The sequence below is a fragment of the Hylobates moloch genome, unplaced genomic scaffold (assembly GCF_009828535.3).
Source record: "Hylobates moloch isolate HMO894 unplaced genomic scaffold, HMol_V3 SCAFFOLD_1, whole genome shotgun sequence".
NCBI classification, from domain to species: domain Eukaryota; kingdom Metazoa; phylum Chordata; class Mammalia; order Primates; family Hylobatidae; genus Hylobates; species Hylobates moloch.
This window is the reverse complement of record NW_026652276.1, coordinates 186,901,949-186,926,773: the sequence shown is the minus strand read 5'-3', so window position 1 is coordinate 186,926,773 and position 24,825 is coordinate 186,901,949. Positions and strand designations below refer to the sequence as shown.

Below are 24,825 nucleotides of genomic sequence, written 5' to 3'. Positions count from 1 at the left end.
TTAATGCTATAATATGCCACCAGAAAAAAAAAAAAGGGTACAGGGGACCAAAAAGAAAACGAGGCTACCTCCTTCCCCAACTCTGCCACTGACCCAGGCAAATTGCTCCTCCTCTCGGGGTCCCACTTCCCCTCTTTAAAAATCTATCTAAAATGCCTGCTCCCTTCCAAACTCACCGAAATCCTGTAGTTTCGCTGGACACTTGTGTCACTTATTTGTTTCTGGTTCTGAAACTCTCGAGCAGTAATATGCTCTGTGCTTCACAGTCACCTGAAGAGTTTTTAAAAACTTCCCTACCTCAGCTGCACTCCTGGAGATTTCTGGGTGGGTCCAGGCACGGGTGGATTTAAAAGCCCCCTCAGGTGATTCTAATGTGCCTCCAGGCCTGCGAACCAGGAGCCAGGACTGGGAGAAGCACCGCCCCACTGCATCCCCAGGGAGCAATGGAAGATGAAAGAGATGCAGATTCTCCCACCTGCTCCAATTCTTCCAGGGATTTCCTTTTATGGGGCTGGACAAATCGTCTCATTCCCAGACCTTTTCTCACCAACTTCCCCCCTCACCTCTGCCAGGTTCAATCAGCAGGGAAACTAGCTAAATATCTCTTAAAGGTGGTGAGGAACTGTTTGTTGCTTTTTAAAATTAATATTAGTATTTATTTTAAGTTTCGGGGTACATATGCAAGATGTGCATATGTGCACGTCTGTTACATAGGTAAACGTGTGCCATGGTAGTTTGCTGCACAGGTCAACCCATCACCTAGGTATTAAGCCCAGCATGCATTAGCTATTCTTCCTGATGCTCTCCTTCCCCCTCTCATCTCCCCCGCCACAGGCCCCAGTGTGTGTTGTTCCCCTCCCTGTGTCCATGTGTTCTCATTGCTAAGCTCCCACTTATACGTGAGAACATGCAGTGTTTGGTTTTCTGTTCCTGTGTTAGTTTGCTGACGATAACAACTTCTAGCTCCATCCATGTCCCTGCAAAGGACATGATCTCATTCCTTTTATGGCTGCATAGTATTCCATGGTGTATATGTGCCACATTTTCTTTATCCAGTCTATCATTGATGAGCATTTAGGTTGATTCCATGTCTTTGCTATTGTGAATAGTGCTGCAATAAACATACGTGTGCATGTGTCTTTATAGCAGCATGATTTATAATCCTTTGGGTATATACCCAATAATGGGATTGCTGGGTTAAGTAACATTTAAGTGTATTATGGCCTTTCCATCAAAGAAGTTTTATCTTTTAGGATTACTTACTGCAGAAGCATTTGTAGCCAATGAGAGAGTCTTAACACTATCAGTCTGTGTTCCTTGTCTGGAGCAGGCTGCTGCCTTCATAGGGTGTTTCCAGGAGCTTCCTGTACCCAGCTGGCAACCCTGAGCCCTCCACGTGCCTTATGATAGGTCATTGTTAGTAAGGGATGCCTTGGTGTTAAGTGTTGCCATCCTGCAATGAAATGCAAATGATTCAGGCCAGAGGATCCGTATGAAGTCCCCGATGCCTGGATGTGGGTTAATCCATCCAGCTTTTTTCCCAGTCCCCCAGTAGGCTCCATGTCCCTTCTGACTAATGCATCTGTTATTGTAGTGACTAAAAAGATATTTTCCTCACCCATCCTAGGCTCATGGCTGAGGCCCCTCTAATAAAAGATAGATAAACAAGAGAAAAAAATATGTAAATTTATTTAAATGTAAGTTTTATGGGTACGGGAGACTTCATAAGGAAATGAAGACCTGAAGAAACAGTGAAACTTGTTTTTTATAGTAGGTTTCATGAAGAGTGGACAGTCACAGAGAAATATGAGAGGGAAAAGAGTATGATGTAATGGTAATAAGCTGGGGGAACTTAGGCAGGCCTGTTTGTTCAGATTTTTCTCTGTGTCCTATGTCCTCAGAGGTAAGGATGCTCTTTTCCTCCAGATGTGGGGAGGGCACCTCTCACATGAGCACCTGAAGACCTGCTGCAGGGGAAAGTCAGAGAGGCCTTCCAGGTTTTAGGACCTGACTCAGGAAAGAAGCCTGGACGAGGTCACAGAGACCTTCCTGCTTATGTGTATTTTTCCAATTCCTTCAGCTTACACTGTTCAATATGCCGAGGTACCATATTATGGGGTAGCATGTTTGCACCCCATCATTACTCTTTGTTTTGTTCTGTCAATCCTCATCTGCTGGTCAGTGGTGCTTCCCACTCTTACAAGTCCTGGAGAACCCATTGTTCATTCTCTATGTCCTCCCCACAGCCTGTAGTTTGATTCTTTGCCCTTGAAAGCAGCCTGTATGCTTCTGCTGTGTTGAATCAAACATTTGGACTAAGCCAGAAACCTTGGAAGAGAAATCAAAGAGACAGCAAGGTCATAAAGTCTCATGTTTAAGAGCACGGACACCAAACAAGTCTAGATTTAAATGTTATCTCGCCACCTCCTAGCTATGACCCTTGGTCGACATACCCCACCTCTCTGAGACTTACCTACCCTCTCTGAGCCTTGGTTTACTCAACTGTAAAATAAGATCAGTTATTAAGCCTGTATCATACAATTGGTGTGAGGATTAAATGGGATGTAATTGGCATCATATGAATACCCCTCAAACACTGGCCACTATTACCATTGTTGTTGTTAATAAGAGTGAGAGGAGCATGGTGGACAAATGGCAGCTCCTCAGATTCAATGTGAACTGAGGAGCAACAGGATTTAGGATCAAAACACTGGAGCTGAGAGCCATTCCCTCTCTCTGTGAACTTAGACAAGTCCTGTCATCTCTTTAAGCTTAGTTTCCACAGTTGTGAAACTGTGATGATAATAATAATATAACGCCTGCTTCGCAGGGTTATTGGGAGGGCTAAATGCAATAATGTATGTAAAGCTGCTTTGCAAACTACAAGGAACTATATAATATCAGTGATTATTGCTCACACCCAGTTCTCAACATTTTCTGGGACTGGTCCTGGTAAATTGAAAAAGAATGAGTGGATTATCTAAGAATAGAAATGGGAAAAAATGAGGCTCAATTCTCATGCCTTTAATCTGGCAGCTCAATAAAGTCCAGGCCAAAGGGTGATCCCCACAGAGATTGAGGATTCTGACTAAAAGGGTCCACTGGCACTGGGCTAATTGTATTCCTAAGTGATCCTTTCCTTTGAGTCAGCAACGGCCTACTGTTTACCTACCATATAATCTCATGTTGCCTCAGGAGACACCCTAACATTAGTTACCATTATTGAATTTCATAAAAGATGACCTTCATAAAAGATAGACCAGTATCACAGGGCAAAAGAAAAAGTGCAAAAAAATCACAGTATTTGTTACTTCCCTTGACGCACCTTTATTCTTGGCTCTCAAGATTTTTTTTAATGTTTACCTTTTTTCAATGTTGCATTTTGGGTAACACTTTTCTGGTATTTTATTGTTTATGAGTTCTCCAACTTCTGCTGGCTTTGCTAACTTATCTTCTATTTTCCATTGCTACCCTAAATAAACATTTCTAATTTGAAAGTTAAAGACTAAGAAACAGCTTACACCTGCAAGGAGGAGGAGGCTTTCAGGGTCAAAATGTTACCAGCTGTAGGCAGGTCTGGGATGGCTCCTACCAAAGTTGAAGTTCTCCCTGAGTCCTGAGCTACCTAACTCCAGGCTCTCCTCCCCTCCATTCCAGGGCTGTCCTCACAGCGGCCACTGACACAAGCTGTCTGCCATTCACGTTAAGACACAGATGACTTAGGACAATTAAAATGCAGTCCTGGCCAGGTGCGGTGGCTCATGCCTGTAATCCCAGCACTTTGGGAGGCAGAGGCAGGCAGATTGCTTGAGTCCAGGAGTTCAAGACCAGCCTGGGCAACATGGCAAAACCCTGTCTCTACTAAAAATACAAAAAATCAGCAGGGCGTGGTGGTGCACACCTGTAGACCCAGCTACTCAGGAGGCTGAGGTGGGAGAATCACCTGAGCCCAGGAGGTTGAGGCTACAGTAAGCCGTGATCGTGCCACTGCACTCCAGTCTGGGCAACAGGAATGAGAACCTGTCTCAAAAAAATGAATAAAATGTGGTCCTCTGGCATACTGATTTTTTAATAACAATCAAAATTTAGCCAAAGGAAAGTTCTAGCAGTAGAATTCCAGAATTCTAGAATTGGGCTTTGCTCAAAAGGTCTTATGAGAAAGAGGCAAAAGATAATTTGTACAGTACTACTTTGCACAATAGTACAAAACCTTTCAACAACATTCTACGCCTTTGACTCCTGCCCATTAGAAAGAAATTGGGGCCAACTGAATCTGCATTCACAAGAAGTGAGCCAGAATGGGGAGGCCAAATAAAATTCGTGAGAGCATAAGGAGTACCACTCCTCCAGAATTTTCTACATGCTTGTGGAGGCCACAGGATTAACTCAAAGGGAACAGGGGCAACCTAGCGATCAGGAATCTTCTCTGCCCTTGAAATGGCTCTGAGGAGAAGCGTCTTGGAGTTGGGGCATGTATAAAATATGCATTACTGATATGAAGAGCTCCTTTTGAAAATTTCTCCCCTGCCCCCACCTAACTTCATTTTACCCCAAATTAGAAAACAAATTAAGAACCAGAAAGGAAAATTTTAACTTACTCATCTAAATCTACAAAATTAAAAACTTCACTTACACAATAGGACACTTCACCAGCAAAATAGCAGTGTGAATTTATTTTAGTCCCTGGTAAGTATTCAAATGCAAGATCCTATAGTGGTGTTATGAAATACACGAGCACTTAAATGTATAAGACAGGCAAATCAGGAAATGAATGTTCTTACGTGACCAAAGAGTAAAAGTAATCCTGAATTAAAGTGAAGCCTAGCAAGAGCTCTGGCTGACCTAGTCACCCTTTGTGGCGCTCTAGACATATAAGAAACAACCAGGTGAACAGGTGGCATGGTAGCATGCCAGAAGATGGCAGACACATCCCTTAAATAAATTGGAAATCTGCCATCAATGGCCTTGGGTCTCCAGGCCCAACCCCTAACATATTGGGGAAAGATGCCTTTGTTCTGCTGGGCCAGCTTTGCCCCTAGCCAAAGTAAATATTAGACAAATATTTGACGAATATTGTTTCAAGGGGACAGCAGCTTATATGCCTGCTTGGAGCACCCATCTTTGTTTGAGATCCCTCTTTAAACCCAATATCTTTTCAAACCAAGGGCACAGAGGGAAGGTGCAGCCTCAAGACTGACGACCTTAGGAAGGGGATGCAAAGCGTCTTTCTCCCCTTCATCCTGTAACACAGGGCCCAGTGCCCTTGGGCTGCCCAAGGCCAGGAAATGGGCCAGGTGGGACAAGGAGAGAAGGGGAATTAAGCCAGGTCTGCCCACCCTCAACCCCCAATACTGTCTCAGTTGTGCTTCATGGCAGGGGTAGGACAAAGGGGAGTTACATGTTTTGAGCACTTATGAGATGCCAAAGATTCTGCTGGTTGCATTATGTACGTTATCCCTTTCTAATATGAGAAACAACACTTGGAGGTGGTTATCACTACTCCCACATTCTAGATGAGGCTCCAGGGAAGTTAAGAAATCGATCCAAGTTCACACAGAGATTCAAATGTGGGTCTGACTCCCAATATCCTGCTCACATGGCATCCCACGGACCCTCGGTTGCCAACTCTGACTCAGTTGCCTCCATAGCACCAACTTACTCTGCCTGGGGCCAGCCAGCATCTTGCCAGGGAGGGCTGGGACCATATCCTTGCTGCTGCTGGGCAGCTAGGCAGAAAAGCCGCAGGTTTGAGCTTCTGGCATTTCTCACCACTTCCAGACTTAACTAAAACACAAGATGTGAGATCTAGTTTCCCGGCTGCCACCAAAAGAGGCCAGAGAAGCAACCCAGAGGCAGTGCCCCAGAGAAGTTACCTTCCAGTTAGAGACCCAATCTGCTCATTTCCTCTCCCTTCTTCCACCCAAGGACTGCTCCAAGGCAGACCTGTCCCACCTGAAGACTCGTATGTGGCCGGACAGGCTCACCTGCCGACTCACCAGCAGAGCTCTTCATGAAGTAAGGCCAAAGCACCCCTGGCATTGCTCCCTATCCTTCCTCCTTGCCTCACTCTCCCCTACTATCAATGCTCTGAGATTGCACTTTCCAAATAAAGCATCAGCCTTAGACAGTTTCCTAGGGAACCCAGGATTTCTAGTCATGTTTGTGTTTAGTTTCTTATTTCATTATTCTTAATGATATAAGTACCTGGAAACCTACCATCCAAAACAAAATCTGGAACCTTGACATAAACTTCATCTAACCATACACTGCCCACATCCCACCCCCCTCACCCCCTACCCCCCCAACCCCCCACACACACAAGGTCACCATCATCCAGAGAATTCCTTGGCTTTTTGAAATATATAGTTTTATTGCACCTATATGTATTTCTATAAAGCTTATTTTTATGTTAATTGTAACTCTAGAAAAACACATCGTACATCGTTTAACAACAGGAATACATTCTAAAAAATGCATTATTAGGTGATTTTGTCATTGTGTGAACATCATAGAGGGCACTTACACAAACCTAGATGGTGTAGACCGCTACTCACCTAGGCTGTATGGCATAACCCATTGCTCCTAAGCTACAAACTTGTACAGCATGTCACTGCACTGAATATTGTAGGCAACTATAACACAATGCTAAGTATTTGGGTATCTAAACATATAAAAGGTAAAGTAATAGACAGTATTAAAGATTTATAAATTACATACCTATATAGGGCAGTTACCATAGGTAGAGCTTGCAGGACTGGAAGTTGCTCTGGGTGAGTCGGTGAGTGAGTGTTGAGCGAATGTGAAGACCTAGGACATTACTGTAGAGTACTGTAGAGATTATAAACCCTGGACACTTAGGCGATGGTAAATTTATTTTAAAAATATTTTCCTTCTTCAATAATAAATTAGCTTACTGTAACTTTTTAACTTTATAAACTTTTTTGTTTTCCCGTGTCTGAACTCATTTTATTCCATTTTGTAGTCTGAGTACAATGATATGTTAGATATCTCAGAAGTTCTCAAAGTCAATTTGTCCACAGAGGCAATTGACTGTGGACAAACATAATGTCTTCTAGTGGTTCCTAGCTCACTTTCCCTTCCTCTGTCCTCCTGTTTTCTGTACTCTAAAGTCTCTTTCAGTTCCTTTGAACACATCATGTACCTCTTGCAAACTTTTTTAAACTTTGAAATAACACTTAGCTTAAAACAGGAACACATTGTATTTTCTTTCTTTACATCCTTATTCTATCAGCTTTTTTCAAATTTTCCATTTTTAAATTTTTATTTTCCATTTCTTAAACTTTTTTGTTAAAAACTAACATAAAAACATGCACTTTAGCCTAGGCCTACACAGCTTCCTGATCATCAATGTCACTGTCTTCCACCTCCTCAACTTGTCCCAGTGGAAGGTCTTCAGGGGCGGTAACATGCATGGAGCTGTCATCTCCTATGATAACAAGGCCTTCTTCTGGAATTCCTCCTGAAGGTCTTGCCTGTGGTTCTTCTTGAGGAGGGTCACTCTTCAGAAATACATGCATGGTGGTTTTCTTGGTTTGTTTTTCTTTCTTTCTTTTTTTTTTTTTTTTTGTCAAAGATTTGCTTATAAGCAGATACTGCACTATGAAAATTCCTCTCTGTTAATGAAAACTCTGGCATTGGAGTCTATGTTTTTAAACCTTTTAAGGAGCTTGTTGAGGTTTGCAAACCTTCTGCTAAACCCTTCATGAATTTTCTTGGGGATTCTTCTTTTTCTTCTCCTGCAATTTCCTTTTCTCTTGCCTCTTCTTCAGCCATGCATTCCTGTTCCATTTCCAAAAACTTCTTGTTAGTCAATTCCTCAGGACAACATCGCTAGGTGATAGGAATTCTTCAGCTCCATTATAATCTTATGGGACCACTGTCATATATGGAGTCCATCACTGACTGCAATGCCATTATGTGGCATAAGACTATATATCATATCATATACATTTGGGGCATTTATTTTCTTCACTTAATGTTTTATTATTGCTAGGAGTTGTCCACATTGTTGTGAATCAGTGTGGTTCATTTGTTTTTATGGTCCTACAATAGTTGTGTAAATACACCACAATTTATCCATCCACTCTCCTGTTGACAGGCATTTCAATTGTTTCCAAATTTTTTGCATCAAAAACAGGGCAGCTATGAACATTCTTGTACACATCTCCTGTTTTACATGTGTAAAAGTTTCTATCTTGGTCCTTTTTCTGCAGCTATAACACAATATCACACACTGGGTAGTTTACAAGGAACAGAGATTTATTTGGCTCACAGTTCTGGAGGTTAGAAAGTTCCAGATCAAGGGAATGAATCTCCACATCATAACATGGTGGAAGGCATCACACGGCAAGAGAGAGTGCTCACACACGAGAAGGGGGCCAAACTCATCCCTCAGGAACCCACCCCTGAGATAACTAACCCAGTCCCACAATAACAGCATTAATCCCTCACCTCTTAAAGGTCCCACCTACCAACACTGTTGCATTGGAGATTCAGTTTCCAGCACATGACATCTGGGGAACACATTCGAACCACAGCAGTTTCCTTTGGTCCCATCCCTAGGAGTGAAATTTTTGGGTCATATATAGATGAATGTTCAGCTTTAGGAAATAATGCCAAACTGTTTTTCAAATTAGTTACACAAATCTATGACCTTTCTTTCATACAAAGAGTATTCCTTAAAATCCAATTTTGTTTTTGTTTTGTTTTTGTTTTTGAGACGGAGTCTCACTCTGTCACCCAGGCTGGAGTGCAGTGGTGCAATCTTTGCTCACTGCAACCTCCACTTCCCGGGTTCAAGCGATTTTCCTGCCTAGCCTCCCAAGTAGCTGGTATTACAGGCATGCACCACCACATCTGGCTAATTTTTGTAATTGTTTTAGTAGAGAAGGGATTTCACCATGTTGGGCAGGTTGGTCTCAAACTCCTGACCTCAGGTGATCCCCCTGTCTCAGCCTCCCAAAATGCTGAGAATACAGGTGTGAGCCACTGCACACGGCCTAAAATCCAATTATTATCGTTCTCTTTGTTACCGGAAAGGGGTCCCAATCCAGACCACAAGAGAGGGTTCTTGGATCTCACGCAAGAAATAATTCAGGGTGAATCCATACAGTAAAGTGAAAGAAAGTTTATTAAGAAAGTAAAGGAATAAAAGAATGGCTACTCCATAGACAGAGCAGCCCCGAGGGCTTCTGGTTGCCTATTTTTATGGTTATTTCTTGATAATATGCTAAACAAGGGGTGGATTATTCATGCCTCCCCCTTTTTAGACCTTATAGGGTAACTTCCTGACATTGCCATGGCATTTGTAAACTGTCATGGCGCTGGTGAGAGTGTAGTAGTGAGGATAACCAGAGGTCACTCTTGTCTCCATCTTGGTTTTGGTGGGTTTTTGCTGGCTTCTTTCCTGTAACCTGTTTTATCAGCAAGGTCTTTATGACCTGCATTTTGCGCTGATCTTCTATTTTGTCCTGTGACTTAGAATGCCTTAACCATCCGGGAATGCAGCCCAGTAGGTTTCAGCCTTATTTTACCCAGCTCCTATTCAAGATGGAGTTGTTCTCTTTAACACCTCTGACACCTTCATTCTGATAACTGCCAAAAATGAGAATTGCTGGTCGCTAGTTAAACATGTTATGTCTCCTCTGGGTATTTGTATTTTTTAAGAGGATGCTTGGAGAGGCAGTACTTCAATGCAAAGCCATGAATTTTTCAGGCTAATATTTCAGGGCTTCTATTTCTATACACCTTATCAGATTCACTCATCCAAGCACCACTGAAATGCTTACTGGGTTCTGGGGCTGTGCAAAGCATGAAGATGCAGAAGTGGGAGATACAGGCCCTGCCTCCAAACTCAAAGTCAGACGCTTGAGTAAGACAACAAAACCGTTATGTTGGACTTTGACAGTATCTCAGGTGAATCAGGTAACTCAAGTTGACATTAAGGCAGCAGAGGGCACAAGAAGGCTTCCAGGAAAGTGGGTGCATATTCATCAGTCTTGAAGTTACCGAAAGACAAATAACTTCAAGTAAGTCCCAGACTCGTTACTTATTATCATCATTCCCCTACCACTGTAAATTTCCTGGGGGAGCTTGGCCCCTCCTGACAAGAACAAGTGGTTCTACGGTGAGTCATACCCCCTCCGCCCCACCAACTGTCCCCTTGCTAATAGGCTAATAGGAATGTACCCTGAGCTTCATTCACACAAGGATCTCTTAGCACGGACAAAGTGTCTGTTTGGGCTCTTTCTTCCCCCAGTCCCTATACTTCCTAGCATTCTTTGTGTCTACTTTGCTTCATCTTCAAGTTAGCCCCCTCTATGTAGCAGCAAGATGGATGGATCCTGGCTGCTCCAGACCTCTAGAGATTTTAGAGCCTATGATCCAAAAACGGGACATTTTTCTGGAAAGTCTCTGGTAAAACACCCAGAGACTTTCAAATGGTCCATCATATATTACATACTCCTTCATGAGCCAGTCACTGTGATGAGAGGAATAAAATATACTGATTGGCTGAGCCTACATCACATACTCATCCCTGGCCCAAACCACATGACCAGGAATACTTTGGAGTGTTGGAGAAGGAGCATGTTTCCCACAAGGAATGCTGGGCAGACAAAAATGTGTGCCACTAGAAGACCTGAGGAGATAGTTTTATTTGATTGCTCGAATTAATTCTCCTGCCTCTTTCACTAGTAGGTACATGAGAACAAGGCATAGACATATTTTACATAGTTCCTTAGTATTCTATTAATGATAGTACAATTAACCTTTTAATAAAAAAATAACATTAAGTTATCTCCCTGTCTTCTTACTTCTAATGGCTTTAGTAATCACATGCTTTGCTAAGAAAGTGTTTAGGACTATGCATGCATAGTACATATTTATAGTAGCGCCTTAACACTGAGCAACAAGTCCTCAAGGGCTTACTTTGGAGTTTCGTGCATGGGATCCCCATGCTATGTTCTTTTTTTTTTTGAGACAGGATCTTGCTTTGTCGCCCAGGCTGGAGTGCAGTGATGCAATCACAGCTCACTGCAGTCTTGACCTCCCAGGCTCAAGCAATCCTCCCACCTCAGCCTCCCAAGTAGCTAGGACTACAGGCATGAGCCACTGTGCCCAGCTAATTTGTGTGTGTGTGTGTGTGTGTGTGTCTATTTTTAGTAGAGATAAGGTCTTGCCATGTTCCCCAAGATGGTCTTGAATTCCTGGGCTCAAGCAATCCTCCCAAAGTGCTGGGATTACAGGCATGAGCCACTGCATGCAGCCCCTACACTATTAAACTTAAAAGGAATTCTGTTCACCACTCTCCCTCTTCTCATTACCTAAGTTACTGAGGTTGAAACGGTGTGAATTCACTCTCCTACGTGGAGCATCTTCAGTCAGTTTTCTTGTTAGTTTTTTTCCGCGGTTCTGGGCATATTCCTCATTCCTCTCTCCTTGTCACCAGCTGCTTCATGACTAATCACATTTCCCTGTTTTCTTCTTCTTAGGCCAGTCTATTAGAATTCTCAAGCCTGGAATTTTGGGATATGTAACAGGAGGGTAGGCATTGTATAGTGGGGGGGCATAGCAAACAGAAGATAGGTTTTAACATCAAACCACACAGGCAGCAGTTAATCTCACCTGTTTAATTATTAGAATTGGGTCTGAGGAGCCCCTCAGTGTTTAGAATGTTGAGTCTACAGAATTTCTTTTTTTTTTTCAATGCTAAAAGAAAGTTTTATTATCTTAACTTGACCCAAATTATATTATTTATAAAAGTTATATAAATGCAGGCTGATTGTTTTGAAAGAGTCAAAAAGCCAAATAAAAATAAAGCACTAGAAATAAATTCAGTTATAAGCAGTTGACATCATTCTTCTAAATGTTATGTGGAATCATAGGAAGAAACATCATTGCAATCATTTTCAAAGTAATATTAAAGGTATCAGAAGAACTGTTTGGTCTTAAATGTCAATTTGAATGTACAGAGTCTACAATAATAGATCAGAGAGAAAGTAAGTATATCTGTAAAGGAAAAAAGTCCGGGCATGGTGGCTCATGCCTATAATCCCAGCACTTTGGGAGGCCAAGGCGGGCAGATCACGAGGTCAGGAGTTCGAGACTAGCCTGGCCAACATAATGAAACCCTGTCTCTACTAAAAATACAAAAAAGAAAAAAAAAAATTAGCCTGTCATGGTGTCAGGTGCCTGCTACTCAGGAGGCTAAGGCAGGAGAATTGCTTGAACCCAACAGGTGGACGTTGCAGTGAGCCAAGATTGCACCATTGCGCTCCAGCCTGGGCAACAAGAGCGAGACACCATCTCCAAAAAAAAAGGCAGGAAAAAATGGCTGGGTGCAGTAGCTCATACCTGTAATCCCAGCAGTTTGGGAGGACGAGGCGGGAGGATAACGAGGTCAGGAGTTCAAGACCAGCCTGACCAACATGGTGAAACCCTGTCTCTACTAAAAACACAAAAATTAGCACTTGTAGTCCCAGCTACTAGGGAGGCTGAGGCAGGAGAATTGCTTGAACCTGGGAGGCGGAGGTTGCAGTGAGCCGAGATTGTGCCACTGCACTCCAGCTCAGGCGACAGAGCAAGACTCTGTCTCAAAAAAAAAAAAAACAAAAAAAAAAAAAACAGGAAAAAATGAGTTAGTTGCAAGTACTGTATCCTTCAATGAAAGAAGAACACAGATTAAGGATAAAACACAGTCTTATCAACTAGGCCACCTTTAAGAATCATTTATCAGGGTAGCTAAAAGGAGCAACAATAAAGCTCTACATATATAACTGAAATGTTTACAATTAATCTAGTCCCAGCACTTCTATTTGTAGAGTTCTCAAATCAAAAGTAACAAGTAATTATACATCAAGATTGTTAGGAATACCAAATATTTACAACTGCCACTATGTGTTTCTTCTTCTCTGACACAATTGGCACAGATCCAGGCTTGCTGTGTTTAATGTGATTCACTTCCTTTCGTCAACAAGCTTCTTTCATGAGGCACTGTTCCTGAATTGGGCTGCAGACAGAATTTGGTAGATGTCAATGACGAGCTATTGGTTGTATATGAGGATGACACTGAAATCTCTCCTTCAGTTTCTGGTTATAATACTTGGCTTTTTCTTGTGATGTAAGCATACCCGATTTTTCAGAAGCATTAGCTTTCCACAGGTAACTGTTCATTTCATCAGATCCATACATAATATACTTGCAGTCAGAAGTCCATTTTACACAGACAACATGTTGCTTTCACTTTGTGTGATATACCTCCCTGCTTTGACTTTTGTCTACAGGAAAGATTCAAATAGATTTATCGAAACTAGCAGACACAAACTCTTTCCCGGTGGGACAGTAATCCACATCAAGCACTGCAGATACATGATCCATATGGACCATTACATGAGTGCACGCATATCAAAAGTAAATAAGTTATAATCATCATTTGCTGCCATAAAAATGAAAGCTTCCATAGGGTTTCAATAGATTGTATTTGTTCTCATATCTATTATACTATATACTATATACTATATACTATTATACTATATACTATATACTATATACTATATACTATTATACAGTACTATAGTCCCGTCAGAAGCGCAACTTCCCAAGATAAATGTCTCAATTGCATTAAATTTACCACTACTTATACTGTCAAATCTCCAGGTCATTGAACATATAGGATTAGTTATTTGTTCATCCCAAATGTCTCCTTGCTGTCCACAGCTTCTTTCCAGTGATGATCAATCCCAGTATACACTGTCTTTCCTAATATTGTATGTAATGGCTCTCCCTCCTCTCCATGGCCTGGACCATCCATTTTCCACTGCTTCACAGTTTTGTCATCACCAACAGTGAAAAAAGAAGTCCCACAAAAGTGAGTATGTATTCCTCGTACAAAACCTTCATGTGCTTGTATTATATGGATACATTTCAGTTGAGTCAGGTTCCAAATTCTAACTGCTCCATCACATCCCCCAGAAAGGACAGTAGCCAGGCTCTTCGGATGCTTTGCCAAGCAACTGACTCCATCTCGTGACCATCCAGCCAAGCCAGGCATGGTTTTGCAAATACTCCTCCCAGTTTGGTAGCACTTAAAACTCTTACACGTTCTTGCAGGACTTCAAAAGGATGTAAGGTAGGATCATAGTTTCTTGGAACAATCTGTAAGTCCAACTTGGTTTTGCAGACATAGTTGTCCGGATTCCAGCTCAACATCTTCACCTTCACCTTGGTTGCTCTTCCTGCCAGACTCCACAAGCTCTTCCTTCGCTCTACAGAATTTCAAAGAGTACTGAGAGTGTCACAGGATTATCCCCAGAAATTTCCTCCTATAGGACCTGAGTCAATCATAGTTTTTATGTAGATTATGAAGACTGCAGCCCTTACCAATTTATCTCTGTTTTACCATAGATTTTGCAGGGTAATCTAATTGTAAAGCAGAAAACAAAAAAAATATATAAAAAGCACATGTTTTGTGTTCTTCACTGCACTTATCACAACTTGAAAATATATATAGTTTTTGTCCTATCTTTCGCTTTATTTTATTTTATTGAGACAGGGCCTGGGTCTGTCATGCAGGCTGGAGTGCAGTGGTGTGATTTTGGCTCACTGCAACCTCCGCCTCCTGGGCTCAAGCTATCCTCCCACTTCAGCCTCCCAAGTAGCTAGGACTACAAGCTCAGGCCACCACGCCCAACTAATTTTGGTATTTTTTGTAGAGATGGGATTTTACCATGTTGCCCAGGCTGGTCTCAAACTACAGAGCTCAAGCAATCCACCTGCCTTGGCCTTCCAAAGTGTCGGGATTACAGGCATGAGCCACTGCATCCAGCCCTATCTCTCCCTTTAAAATATAAACTCTTTGAGGACAAGAATATCTTGTTCTACTTTGTATGATCAGCACTTAACAAAGTGTCCAGTACATATGAGTGATCAGTAAATACTATAAGGAATGTATGAAATGTTCAGGTTTTTCTTCTCAAATGATTGGCAAACAATGAAATTAAAGATACTAAGAGTTCAGTCTTCCCTAAGCTAACTTGTATCATAAATCCAAGTTTGCCTTAGCTCTGCTTTGCATTTTCCTTTTTTTCAATACTGAGCAGCTTCTCCATCATACTTCCCAGGCATTCAGTATCCCTTTTACAGCTCCTTGGCAGCCTAGAACTTTTCCCTTTAGTTAAGTCTGTCTTCCTGGGATGGTGCCCAGATTCCAAGACTATCTCTTTCCTGCTATACTCTCATTAAAACTCCCATTATTTTATTTTTTACTGCCAGGAGAAACATATTCAGATAATTTCTCATTAAAGCATTATGCTGTAATAGATCATTTAATCCAATAATTCTCCAGGGTATTTGTATTTTAGAACATGAAGCCGTTAGCCTAAGACAGAGAATGTATTATGATGGCACTTCAGGGTCAGTGAGACAGTGGCATGCGGTGTATATATATTTCCGTAGGTGGGTGGTGGAGTGATTGGGACTTTTCTTATTCTCTCAGGCCTCATCAAAAAGGTGGTCACCTGCCTTGATTACAAAGTCAAAGTCAGTAAATTCCTAGTCAAAGTCAATAAACTCAGGCTTCTCACCATTGGTCATACTAGGAGAGGAAAAAATCAACAAAGAAGAATAAGAAAGCAGAGGGGTTTAAATACAAACACAGAAACCTTGCTTTTCCCTCAAGGAAAATAGCAACAATAACAAATTGCTTCAGAAAGCAAAGATCAATTTATTGAGCTTGTAAGACAATTAATGACAAATGTTTATCACTTTAAAAAATTCGAATGGGTGGAAGATATAAAAAATACAAGCCCATGAAACATAAACAATGTTCACAAGCAGGCTGAGTGTGGTGGCTCACGCCTGTAATCCCAACACTTTGGGAGGCTGAGGTGGATGGATCACCTGAGGTCATGAATTTGAGACCAGCGTGACCAACATAGTGAAACCCCATCTCTACTAAAAATACAAAAATTAGCCAGGCGTGGTGGCATGCACCTGTAATCCCAGCTACTCAGGAGGCTGAGGCAGGAAAATCGCTTGAACCTGGCAGGTGGGGGTTGCAGTGAGCTAAGATCACGCCACTGCACTCCAGTTTGGGCAACAGAATGAGACTCTCCCAGAAAAAAAAAAAAAAAAAAAGAATGTTCACAAGCAGATTCTCCAAAAAATTACTTTAAATGACCAACTCCTAAAGTGTGTTTAAAAGAAAATTCCATTTAAAAAAATTACAGTTATAGTTAAGTTTCTACCAGCACTTTGGGAGGCTGAGGTGGATGGATCACCTGAGGTCAGGAGTTCGAGACTGGCCTGGCCAAAATGGTGAAACCCCATCTCTACTAAAAATACAAAAATTAGTTGGGTGCAGTGGCGCATGCCTGTAGTCCCAGCTACTTGGGAGGCTGAGGCAGGAGAATCTCTTGAACCTGGGAGGCAGAGGTTGCAGTGAGCTGAGATCGTGCCACTGCACTCCAGCCTGGGCGACAGAGTGAGATTCAAAAATAAATAAATAAATAAAAATAGTTAACTTTCTAGAAACCCACCTACTGTGTAAAGTACCTTCCTATGCCTGCTAGAGAAATAATATACAAACTTCCATTGCCGTCAGTTCATCAGCATTAGAATTTTCCTGGCCAGCCTCCACTCAGGCATTTCTTTCTTTCCCCTCTTTGCAACATGTTAGAAGATCGATTTCTGTTGTTGATAAGATTATAGACATCTTGGGTATATGACTAGCTAACATTGAAAGTGGTCACCTTCAGTGATCTGTTCTCTCCTAATAAAATGCTATGATGTCACTCAGAATCTGATCTTGGTGGTTCTGACACAAATTCTGCAGGGTTAGAATTAGGAGGGAAGGGCTACTGTATATTTCTCTGGGCTTCCCACCCTAGGTACAGGAAGTTCAGATCCTGGAAAAATTCTGTCTAGCACGCTTAAAACAAAGCGCCTCGTTCACCCAGTTTATTGTCTCAGAAGATCTATCAACTGTTTTCTCCTTCGTAGGAAGTCAGTTCTCTGTGCAACTGCAAATAGGATAAATACACTATTCATTCAGAACTAGTGGACATTTTGTTTTGCTTCCCACCTGATTTCAAGAGAGAGTGGTGGCTATAATACAATGCTAAACTTGAAAACTCTGCATAAATCTTTGTGGGTACTCTGCTTTTCAGGGAGACAATAAAACATGGAAGTCCTTTGAATAATTATTTATGATAGAGGCTGCTCAAAACTGGATCTTAAAACCTCTTATCAACCCTGCTTATATAGCACAGGCAACCTGCTAAGCCCTCCATCCATCCTTGGCTATGATTTTGGGACCAGCCTGTGGCATCTTCATATCTGTCTTCATTCCCAAGTTCTGATTTGTTTTATTTGAAGTATTTCATCAATGTTAACATATGCAAAGCTGGTGCCATACAAATACCCTCATTACACAGATGAGGTAAGCCAAAGGAAATTAAATGGCAAATGCTCCAGGAAAATTTGTAGATCTGACAAATCCAGGACAGGAGCCAGTGGTTTCCGTGTCTAAATGCTGTGCTTTTTTCACAAGCAGTTTATGCTGCTAGTGCCAATCTGGCTGTCTACACTTGCTCATTGTCACCATACCTGGGAACTGAGACCTCATGACCAATAGGTTTAGAAAATATCAGCTAGCTTGAATCTATCACCTAAACATCTTACCAGTTCAGCTTCTACACTACTGACATAGTGATCTTCCTAAACTGAAATCTGATCATATTACTCTCCTTTGCCTGAAAGCACCTCCCTGACAGAGAATAAAGTCCAAACTCCTAGCCTGATATACAAAGCCCTGACTCTACACTGCTCCCCTAACCCAAAGCATCAGATATATCAAAGTGTTTGGTCCCACTATAGAACTCCCCCTCCTCTATCACTATGCCCTACCCTCTGCAGCACCTCTGCTGAAAACTCCCCAGCCCCCATCTACTTGAGGAATCACCTACACATCTCTCAAGCTACAGTGCTGTGTCACTTCCCCTAGGAAGCCTTTTCTGATACACTTTCTTCCCTCTGAACTTCAGCTTCTGCATTAGCAAAATGTGGATTATAATTCCTACACCATCCTGTAACTCAAAGGTCACATAAAAAAATGACCCTGAAAGTTCTCTGAAAAAGGCAAAGCACTATTCAAAGGCCATGCTATGTTATTATAAAATAGTTATTACACAATAAGCCTTTTTTTAGAAACTTAATTACAGTACTTGTAATGATTATTATAAAAATAACCTCGGCCAGCACGGTGGCTCATGCTGGTAATCCCAGCACTTTGGGAGGACGAGGCGGGTGGATCACTTGAGGCCAGGAGTTTGAGACTAGCCTGGCCAACATGGTGAAACCCCATCTCTACTAAAAATATAAAAATTAGCTGGGCATGGTGGCGGGCACCTGTAATCCCAGCTACTTTTGAGGCTGAGGCACAAGAATCGCTTGAACCCGGGAGGTGGAGGTTGCAGTGAGCCAAGATTGGGCCACTGCACTCCAGCCTGGGTGACAGAGTGAGACTCGGTCTCAAAAATATAAAAATAAAAATAAAATTAACCTCTACAAATTAGAGGACTTTCCCTGTATATTCATTGCTTAAATGTGAGCTAAGCTTGAAATGGTGATGACACAAATAGACTAAAAGTAGACCCACACAGGGAGGATTAGCATGACCTCTGCCCCACATAGTTTTCAGTAATGAAAAACTGCATTTTATTTGCTTTCAAGAATTATATTCTCATTTCATATTTCTTTCATTTTATCAATGGAACATTCTTCCTTACAACTCTAATTCGCTCTAGCCAAAGTCTGATTTCCTTAAATGACTTTTGTTGTAGCACTAAGTCTTAGCTGCTTCTTACTGACCCAATCAGAAGATTGATGCACCCACTCCACTGTTTCTGGAACACAGTGGCAAGAACGGGTAACATTTTCTCAGTTCTTAGTCTGTACCAGGCACTCTTCTAAATGATCTCTTATGATTATAAAATTTAAATCCCACTACAACTCTCATTTCCTGTCTGCAAAATGGGGATGAGAAAATGGAAACTTAGAAAGGTTAAACCTCTTGTCAAAGTGTAGGGTAAATGCCCCTGAGAGGAATAACTTGAGCATACCCTTAGAATGGCCCTGTATGATAGACACACCTGAATGTGTGTTCCCAGTGAGGGAATACAGGAGTGGCCAACCCAGAGATTCATTCCTTGTATAAGAGAAACATCTGAGCTCCAGGCCCATCCAGTAGAACGAGAGCCATACAGGGGTTTGAGTCCTGAGTTTTGGGTTGGATGTGTAACCACCCGAGGAGTTTTTCCTGCCTGCTGTACAAAGAAAGAGTACAGCATTACAGTACAGATAAAGTTTAATAGACATGAGGCCAGTCATGCCACGTGCCTCGTCCAAAGATCATAGTTTAGGGGTTTTTCAAAGGCAGTTTAGGGGAGGGGTGGGGGTGGCTGGGGTTGCTGCTGATTGGTTGGGGTAGAGATGAAATCATAGGGAGTGGAAGCTGTCCTCCTGCACACTGAATCGCTTTTGGGTGAGGTCACAGGAGTGGGATTGTGGGTCCAGGTAGCGTCATGGGTGTCAGACATTCAAAAAACCTGAAAAGATACCTCAAAAAGCCAACCTACAATAGTGGTATTATCTACAGGAATGGCTGGCAACCTATGTCTACTCCTTAGCAGAAATAAGGCTCCTCTCCACCCCCTAGCCTGATGGCCACTCATTAGCTTTAAAAACGTGTTTGAGTTTGGGGGAAGGGCTATTATCATTAAACTATAACCCAGATGTCTTCTAAAATTAACTCAGCCCAAAAGCCCTGGAATGATTAAGGCAGCTTACAAGCTAAAGGCAAGAGGGGCAGGTGGGCTAGATCAGATCTCTTTCACTATTATAATTTTGTGCATACTTTGAACTGATGCAAAAACTACAACAAAAAAATTCATAGCTCAAATGGTTAACCTGCACTAAAGAGAACTAGAGTCTTCTAAAGCTGTCTATCTTCCTCTCTTTTTTTCTGCCTGCTTTAAATCTGCTGTTACTCAGCTGCTAGTGCTGAGATGATACTCATTATTTACAGTCTAACTAGAAGGTACACATTGGAAACTCATTTAAATTTTTAAAAAAGGTAAAAGAGGTTTTGTTAAACCAAACAACCTAGAGTTTTTAAATCTCCCTTAAAGTTGATGGAAATAAATCCAGCACCTCCTTTAAACCTTACTCTTTTTTTTCTTTTCTTTTTCTTTTTTTTTTTTTTTTTTTTTTTTTTGAGACAGAGACTCACTCTGTCACCCAGGCTGGAGGGCAGTGGCCTGATCTTGGCTCATTGCAACCTCTGCCTCCCAGGTTCAGGTGATTTTCCTGCCTCAGCCTCCCAAGAAGCTGGGAATACAGGTGTGTGTCACCACGCCCAGCTAATTTTTGTAGTTTTTTTAGTAGAGAAGGGGTTTCACCTCATCATTCTCAGCAAACTATCACAAGGAGAGAAAACCAAACACCACATGTTCTCACTCATAGGTGGGAATTGAACAATGAGAACACTTGGACACAGGAAGGGGAACATCACACACCAGGGCCTGTCGTGGGGTGGGGGGAGGGGGGAGGGATAGCATTAGGAGATATATCTAATGTAAATGACGAGTTAATGGGCGCAGCACATCATCGTGGCACATGTATACATATGTAACAAACCTGCACGTTGTGCACATGTACCCTAGAACTTAAAGTATAATAATAAAAAAAAAGAGAGAAGGGGTTTCACCATTTTGACCAGGCTGGTTTCGAACTCCTGACCTCGGGTGATCTGCCCACCTCGGACTCCCAAAGTGCTGGGATTACAGGTGTGAATCACTGTGCCTGGCTCTTAAACGTTATTCTTAAAGCTGACTCTTTTATTCTACTGCAAGTTCTCAGTAACTATCCAACTGCCTCTCTTGAGCAGCTTCACCCTCTTGATATTAATGCTTTTATAAGGGAGATAGTTACTGTTTGCAGGGGGACCTCCAAAACTACTGCCCAGGGGAAATTTCTTTATCTTTGTCCTAGTAATGTTATTTGCCCCCATACCACAACATTGATATGCTGAGGTACTAAGTGTTTGATTTTTTTCTTACTCTTTACAGCCTTTCTTCTTTCCTGTCTCCCTGAGTTTACTGTATATTGTCATTTTCCTTAAATATTCTTCTGTGTTTATTCTGTCTATCATGGCTAACTATTGCTTCCATGGCTGCACCAAGCACCCACTCTAACCAGTAATATCTCAGGTTGCTAACACAACACACAGCACTAACCGCTGGATATGCTCACGTGGGCAGTCACTCGAGAACGACATTACACTCCTAGCAGTTCCACTATCTATAGAAGAAATTGCTAACACACAAGCCCAATACTCTGGATTCAACTACACCAGGTACACACACACCAAAAATACAGGTTTATGAGGTAAACCTAGGCCATTCGATCCCTCATGCCAATCATCCACGGTGACCGAGCAAATAGGGAGGGCACCAGAGATGGCCTATAAGGCTAGAAATTCCAAGGAGTCTGGCCCTTTCCCAGGGGCTTTAACACACAAGTCCACTGCAATTACACTGTCAGCTATAATCAAACAAACCAGAAAGGAAGCCATACAATGACTCTTAACAAGTTCACTGTGTACCTCCACAGTTTTTCTCTATGGTGAGGAAACAACAAAGTTCATGCCAGAAAGATTTATAACAATTCCTTTATGCCTATAAGTAGTTTAGCAGCCAGGATGGAATACATAGAAACAGCAGTCAAAACTGGACGACTTCTCAACTTCACTAATACATCTACATCTTTTCCTCAATTTTCTCTTATCCCATTAATATTCAAAAATCATACCTGTCAGGCCCCATATTCACATAACACCACAAGTCAAACTTTTACCCCCTTATGCATGGATAACTACTTTTTCGGTCACTGCCCATCCACATTTAATCCCAGGGGACCATGGGATCCCTCTATTTATGCAAACCATACTGGAATCTATGCCTGGTTATGAGGTTCCTCTTCAGGAGTTTCATTAAAATGAACTGGGTTCTTCTTTTTTACAGACCTAACATATTCCTAGCCTTATCTATTAAGTGAAGAGGCACTTACACTATAGTTGCAGCAATATCTGGAGTGCATATATATAACTCCTCAGACTTCGTAACCTCTGGCCAAGCTCCAAATTTAAAATCCTTCTTATGTTGGTCCCTCCAAAGGACATCAGAAGCAGTACTTAGTCTCCCATCATTTGGCATCCTCGCCAGTAATAATCCTGTCACAGAGAAAAATGACCTAGGACATTCTGTAGCCAGTGCAATCTTTTGGTTTGCAGATATACCCATGCTTAAGTGCAGTATTCATAATCTCACCATCCTAGTCCAGCAATCTTGGGAAGCTACAATCACGGCCATTGAAGCCCAACGGCAGGCCCTAAACTCGTTGGCAGGGTATGTTTTGCAGAACCAACTCACTTTGGACGTGCTTCCTGCTGAAGCAGGAGGCACCTGCATGCTGTTAAATAAAACTTGTTGCTTTTACATCAGTAACTCATGTCAGGTAGAAGAAAGTTTAGAAAAGATAACAGAGAACATAAAAATATTAAAGGGCCTTCAAAACAGAGTTCCTCAAGATTCCTTTTTAGCACAACTATTTCAAAGCTTCTCCAGTTAAATTTGGCCATGGGTTGCTCAACTTCTTCTGCCTATAATAAAGCTCATATTAGTTTATTTGCATCATGTATTGTTAATACTACATCTGATTTTGTGTTTTCTAGGATACAACAATTTCAAACCAAAATAGTACTACAGCAAAGGTAACAGCTACTAAGAGAACTCCATAACTTTCCTTTGAATGCAGCAGCAAAATTTTAGGCTACAAATGCTGTTCCCCCATAGTCTCATAGCAACCCTGCCCAATTTAAGTCCCAACTCACGGATTTAGGCCCACATAACCTCCTGACCGACTAACAATCCTAGGTAGGGCCAACTATACACCCCTGGTCAGCAAGAAGCAGTTGGAAGATGAGACCTTCGACCACATGCCAAAGATTAGTCGTTGCTGTGTCAGGGTGTGAAGAAAGGTAGAGTCCTAATTCGGGAAAAGGAGTCAGGGTGGCAGGACCAGGGGAAAGCAAAATGAGAAAGCAGATAGATAAGCTATAAGTCTGCCTTTCTTCATGGTCCAGGACACATAGCCCTCATGCGTAAATCACTCACAATCTTCCTGTGCCCAGCTATCACCAGACTCTTGGCTGACAGAAAAATACAAGTTAGCTCACTGCAACCTCAGCGTTACCAGTACTGCACAAAGTCTTCAAGCACAGAGCACAAGCGCCATCCTATAAAATCCCTAGCAAGCTTTTGTCTCTTTGCAGTCAGCTCCTCTTTCGCTGACCTGCCTGTTGCACCCTTGCAATACATTTTCCTACTTTCTCAAATAAATCTGCCTTTCTTTACCTGCAACTGTCTTGGTAAATTCTTCTTACTGCCTGCACTACTGGCCCCAGATAGTTTCTGATCACCTGTGACGCTCATTACATTAAATGTGGTTTCCTGGATTGGATCCTGGGGGAGTAAAAAAGACATTAGTGGACAACTGATGAAGTTTGAAAAATTCTTTAGTTTAGTCAGTAGTAATACATCAATACTAATTTTTTTGTTTTGACAAATGTGTGATGGTTATAGAAGATGTTAACATTAGGTGAAACTGGGTGAAGTGTATACAGAACTCTTTGTACTTTGCCATTTGTAAATCAAAATACGTTTTAAAATGAAAAGTTTAAGAGGCCTCAGATTAATTATTTTGAGATTAATTTACTGAGCCTATTGAATCAATCCATTGTACAATTTAAATAAATTTAGTTATTTTAAAATTTTTCTAAAATGATTATTGAATTCATTAGTGAAAACAAAACACCTATTTGTGTTTATAAGCAAAAGTCAGGTTTTGAATTTGGTATTAAACAATATCTTTTCAGAAAAGGAGGTAAATATTGGTTGGGAATGAGTTACAAAGTCTCATCTTGCCAGTAAGGTGACCAAAATTTTGTATTCCCATTGAGAAAAACAAAAAAAATTATAGTTAGCCAATAAGTTGCCTAACATAGCTATATATAGTTGCCTAATATAGCTAATATATGGTTGCCTAAATATAGTTTCCTTTCTGGCCTTCTGAGCATTCCTAAATCCCAAGTGTCACAGTCTGGCACATGTGTTCAAAGCCACAGAGAGAAAGTAAAACAATGACAAATTATGTAGGTAACTTAGCCATAATTTTACCACCACAGATAGCGCTCAATAATACTACCTCAGATAGACAGAACCATTTTATATTACAGGGATTATTTTCCAAATAGCCCTGGTAGAGTAGACCTGAAACATGTTGTTCCCAGAGCATCTGGCTCTCTCCTCAGATTTGAGGAACAATGCAGAAAATGACCGTGTTGTAGTCAATGTGATACAGTCATCTGAACATTCTTCCCAGATTTTGAACAGTTGTGCCTTCAATGAGATGCTATTGTTTAAACACTCTTGTTTGGGGAGGATTTAAAAAAAAAAAATCACAATTATCTTGTGGCCCAATCAGATCTCACTGGCTCTGCCAGTCACGGCCAGTTCCTTCTCAGGAAGGTAGGCCCCTGAGCTCGGCTGACTGGCAGAAGCAGTGCTGGGCTGTGACTGAAGGTGAGCAGTGGCAGCTCACTTCTGTTTTTTTCTGCTCAGAGAGATTCTGTGAATGAGTTCTGATAAGTGACCAGATGTGGTTCTGCTCACCCTCGGTGGTCTCCAT

At 41.7% G+C, this 24,825-nt stretch overlaps 1 pseudogene; it reads right to left on the bottom strand.

The window, feature by feature from the left end:
• The window catches only part of LOC116810909 (uncharacterized), a 70,092-nt pseudogene extending 45,267 nt beyond the window's left edge, over positions 1-24,825 (bottom strand).